The sequence below is a fragment of the Lynx canadensis genome, chromosome B3, assembly GCF_007474595.2.
Source record: "Lynx canadensis isolate LIC74 chromosome B3, mLynCan4.pri.v2, whole genome shotgun sequence".
Classification (NCBI taxonomy): domain Eukaryota; kingdom Metazoa; phylum Chordata; class Mammalia; order Carnivora; family Felidae; genus Lynx; species Lynx canadensis.
Window position 1 is genome coordinate 120,255,397 of NC_044308.2, and position 5,035 is coordinate 120,260,431.

Sequence of the window (5,035 nt, forward strand, 5' to 3'; positions counted from 1 at the left end):
GGGGCTGGTTTTGAACCTAGGAAACAAACCACCACCATCACGGTAAAATGATGCATCGCATTCATTTGTTTATTGTTTCTATCCTATCCACTTCTCCAGAGACTTTGCAGTAGCTTACAAAATGAACACAGTAAGAGAAAGAAACTCAAGTAACAGAGAGAAACCAAGTCAAGGGGATATCAGATCATTGACAATAACTCTGGAAATAACAAGATGAGTGTTTCTTCCTTATAAGCCAAGTCTTTATTTTAGGACGCTATTTGGCATTTTTTATATTGATCTTTTTTGTCTTTTCCCCGTCACTGTCCCTCAGTGGCTGGCCTACAGTGGAGATTGGGAATTGAGGAGGGGACTGTGATTAACTCATGGCCCCTCTTCTTGGGGTTCCCAGACCCTTTTTCAGCTCCAACCCCTCGGACTCATTCCTTATCCTCTTCTGTGCTATAAATCCCCTCCCACAGCCTGGCGTTAAGAAGAAGGTAGCATCCATGAACAAAAGCCACAGTCCCAATACAACTGCCCTTATATGAAAAACCCAATTTAACAAGACAGAGGGGGATGGCTCAGCATGGTGATGGGGCAAGAATCCCTGCCTGGCGCCTCTGGCTGGTGGCCTTGACCCATTACTTTATGGTTCTGAGCCTCCATTAGCTCATCTATGAAATGGGTTCATTGAACCCAGATACCCTGGATGGCCCTGAGAGTTCGATGATACAAAATACCCTCAGAGGGGCAATGTGTTACATCAGCTACCTGAACAAGGGCAAGTGCATTGGGCTTCTGGGGGTGGGGGGCCTTGAGCCTGGGGGAGGGTGGAAAGGGAGGATGTACTTTGGGATCACTTGGCTCAGGAATCTTCTTGAAGAGAAGGCCCTCGTATGTCTCACGACGCCCCAGGGGAAGCTGAGTTTGTGGGGAGGAGGACCACAGTTTCCCTGCTGCCGAATGCAAGTGGATAATAGAGACCTTGCAGGTTGCTTCTGGAATCAGGGGCCTGGGAGGCTTGTCTCTGGGCCCAGGCTTCTGGAGACCAGAGGCAGCTGGGAGCCTGGCTGAAGCAACCCCTGGCCAGTGAATCCGAGGCAGGAGGGAGAGTCTGTAGGCCGAAGAGCACCAGGACCTCCGCAAGATTTGTATTCCAGAAGCTTCTCTGGCCCACACAGGCCAATTCTGTGCTGATTCATAAAAGGGAAGGGAAAAACCCCCCTAGGTTCCAGGCTCCAAGGGAACAAATTTGCAGTAAGTTTGAAAAAGAACCAAAGCCAATCTGAACTGGAGAAGGGGTTTCCCCCAAACTGTCCCTGTACAGACTCAGCAATCGACAAAGCTGCTGAGAAAGTGCGGGTAGGTGGCCTGGAGGGAAGGGGTGATGGGCAGCCGGGGCCTTCATCACCAGGCTGAGGGTCCACAGCCCCTTCCCACAGGCTTCCCCGAGGCCACGCCTGCGACGGTCGCTCAACTTCTCCACCCCGTAGGACCGCACGCCCCTGCACGAAGACAACAGACATGTTTGCCAAGGAGGAAAAAAAATCCCCGTGACCTTACCATCCCATCGAACCAACTGCTTTCATTTTTCTGGGCTTCCTCCATCCCGTCTTCATCGCTGAATCACGGTTCTGCTGCACTCACGGTATTAACTTTCTTTTTCTTCCTTGACAATTGTGTGATGTCAGGCAAGTTCCGGTCTCCTCATCTGGGCAGCAGGATTGTGTCAGCGCCCGCCTGGCGGGGTGGCTGGAGCCTGCGATGAGGTCATGACTGTAAAGAGCCTGGCACACAGTAGGCCCTCAGCAAATGGTAGCTGAGATTATTATTTCCGGAAGCATCTCTTTGGTTTGCATTATACGTACTTCTGTCCTATTAGCAGTTTTCAACTCTTTGTATGTGTTAACGTGAGAAGGAAAACTGGAAATGCTTACTCGAAGTCCGGCCACAGCGAACTATCTTATGTGATCAGCTCTTAAAGACTGGCATTAGCAGGTGCACGCGTGCCCCACCCTTCTGCGCCTAGTGGGCACAGGGCACCCACATGTTCATTTCCACCTGGGAAGATTTTGCTGGGCATGAGGGGGGCCTCGTTGCAGCGGAGGCCTCTTCTGGCCTGAATGGACAGTGGCAGGACATGCTGAGGTGGCCTTTCTTCAAATGCGGGTTCCGCCACCTTCTCTTCCCATTGCCGCGATCATCTAAGAAGGAAAACTTAAAGCTCCTGGGACCCTCAGGGCAGCTGCCCGCTCGCTCTGTGCTCTTGGAGAGGCGAACCAGGATTTCACGCTGCAGAGAAGGGGCGGCGTTGGGAAAGTGCTGCTGGGTGCATCTCTGCAGGGGCGAGAGGCTGAGCTGGAACAGGGGCTGCTGGGGGCTCTTTCGGATTTAAAGTGGGCCTGCCGCGGAGCCAGAGTCTCCCAGGATTGATGTGTGTTGCAGGTGTTTGCACTGTGTTTCCTGTCTACCTAAGGTCCTCGGGAGAGCAGGCATGTCCAGGAGGCTAATGGGAAAAAGAAAACAATATATTGATATAGACTTTAAGACTCAAGACGGGGCGCCTGGGTGGCGCAGTCGGTTAAGCGTCCGACTTCAGCTCAGGTCATGATCGCGCGGTCCGTGAGTTTGAGCCCCGTGTCGGGCTCTGGGCTGATGGCTTGGAGCCTGGAGCCTGCTTTGGATTCTGTGTCTCCCTCTCTCTCTGCCCCTCCCCCGTTCATGCTCTCTCTCTGTCTCAAAAAGAAATAAACGTTAAAAAAAAAATTAAAAAAAAAAAAAGACTCAAGACGGTCCACACCGACAAGGCCCGGCCCCTCTCTTGGGCTCAGTTCCCCCATTAGTGCCACGCAGCCTGCAAAACTGACCAGTCGTGGAGTTCTGTCATTTTTGGCTCTGGGGAGGGAACCGGGAGGTCCCTGGACGTTTGCTCTTGGGACGCGTCACATGACATAACTGCTCTTCGCCCCCTCAAAGTCTACATCGGAGGCCCTCAGGGGGGTGGGCAGTTTGGTCCAGGGCTCCATCCGTTCGGGCCAGCGGGTGGATGCTGTGTGCCAGGACTGTGCCGGGCACTCTCGTGGGTGCCGTGATGACCGTGACAGGGCCCTGTCCTTGGGGCCACCCAGTCAATTCCAGACAAAAGAGACAGGATGTTGCCGGTGGTTCTGTTACCGGTGGCAATAGCTGCCGTTCCCCCGAGTGCACCGAGTGCAAAATCTCACGGAACCCTCCAAACGGCTGCAGGGTGTCTACACTGGCAATATCCTTATTTTCCAGGTGGGCAGGACAAAGGTGCTGAAGCGTGAACTAATTTGCCCAAAGTCACAGAGTTCACGGGTGGCACAGCTGTGATTCCATTCCGTCTGTCTGAATCTACATCCTCCCCCACACCTTGTTTTTTTTTGGGGGGGGGTTATAGTAAAACGTTCTTGATTTCATTGAACACGATTTCAAATTAAGTCTGTGCATAGATGGACAGAAGAGATAGCTCAAGGGTATCAGGTAGTACCCCTTTGAGTAGACTTTCAAGGCTCCTCCGGTTTGCTGACGTGTGACATTTCACACCTTGAGATTTTATCTAGGGACCCAGAAAGCAGCGGCATCATCAGTATTCAAGGGCCCAGGTGCGTGAGGTTGCCTTGGTACCGTGTTAGAGTCACTGCTCCGTCCAGACGGGTTAGCGATTGCTTTATTTCTTTGTCTCCGACTTCGGTGTCGTTTTCTTCTTCGTTCCCACCTCCCTTCTCCCCTATCTCCTATTTCTTCTCCTCCTGTCCCTTCCCCTTCTTCTTCACTTCCCACTTCCCCTCTTCCTCCTTTATTTTTTAGGGTTTATTTCTTTTGAGAGAGGAAGAGAAAGAGAGAGAGAAAGAGAGAGAGGGAGGGGCACAGAGAGGGAGGGAGAGGGAGAGAATCCCAAGCAGGCCCCGTGCCGCCAGCTCAGAGCCCGATGGGGGGGGGGGGGGCTCGAGCTCACGAACCGCGAGATCACGACCTGAGCTGAAATCAAGAGTCGAACGCTTAACCGACCGAGCCACCCCGGCGCCCCTCTTTCTCTTCAAGATATTTGAAAATACTTAGGACCTCTGTTCTCCTCTTTCTTCGCACATGAAAGTAATGGAAGTTGGAAGATTTCCAATCCCACGATGGTCCAAACAGACCCGTGTTATCATTATTGGGATTTATTTAACATTAGAATTCCAAGCTTGGCAACCGTCCTGGTACCAGCAATAGAGGCTGCCGCCTCAAATTTTCCAGAACTGTAGAGCCTTGTGCCATAATGCCAGTCAGGGTCCAGATGTAGCTGGGAAAACACGGATGTTACTTGCTTCATCCAGAGCTGATACGCTCCCAGGTGTGGGAAGGACCAAAGGCCTTCTCCTTTTGCAAAGCCTGTGATGCCATAGGAAACAGCCGGTCAGTCCATTCTAGATCATTCTGCAATGAGAAGAGACCTCCGAGCAGGGACAAGTTGCAGCCTCAAAGCTCACGCTCTCAACCAATGTACATACTGCATTTTTCAGCTTGAAACAATTCACAACAAGGCGGTGGGGAAAAGAACTGTGCTGCACAAACTTTATATTCTACAGAAATTCCAAGGAGTTGGAGACGAAAACTTTCACAGACTCAAAGTTTTAAGGCTCCACCAACGTTTCCCTGCAGTAGATAAGCTTCCGCAGCCCGTAGATGTAGCTGACGGACGGCACCCTCAAGGTCACACAGCTAGCTGGTGGCAGAGGCAGAACCGGGTCCCCGGTGACTGATTCTAAGTTCTTGGCTCCCTCTGCTACACCACATTGCCAAAGCAGGTGTGGTAAGGGAAGGCCTCCCTGAGGAAGAGGAAGGTGACCGGGGCCTGAAGGGATGGAAGGGGTGTGAGTGGTCTTGAAAGAGGGGCCAGGCTTCCTGATGCCAGTTTAGGCTCCTTTGTGGCTTTCCTAACTGAACCGTTGACTCCCCCATGGTAGGCATGCATTTGTCCCTTCCACTTTCTGCCCCATTTCAGAGCTCCTGGTGTGGGTCCTGCACAAAGGACGGTTGGAGAAGTGGA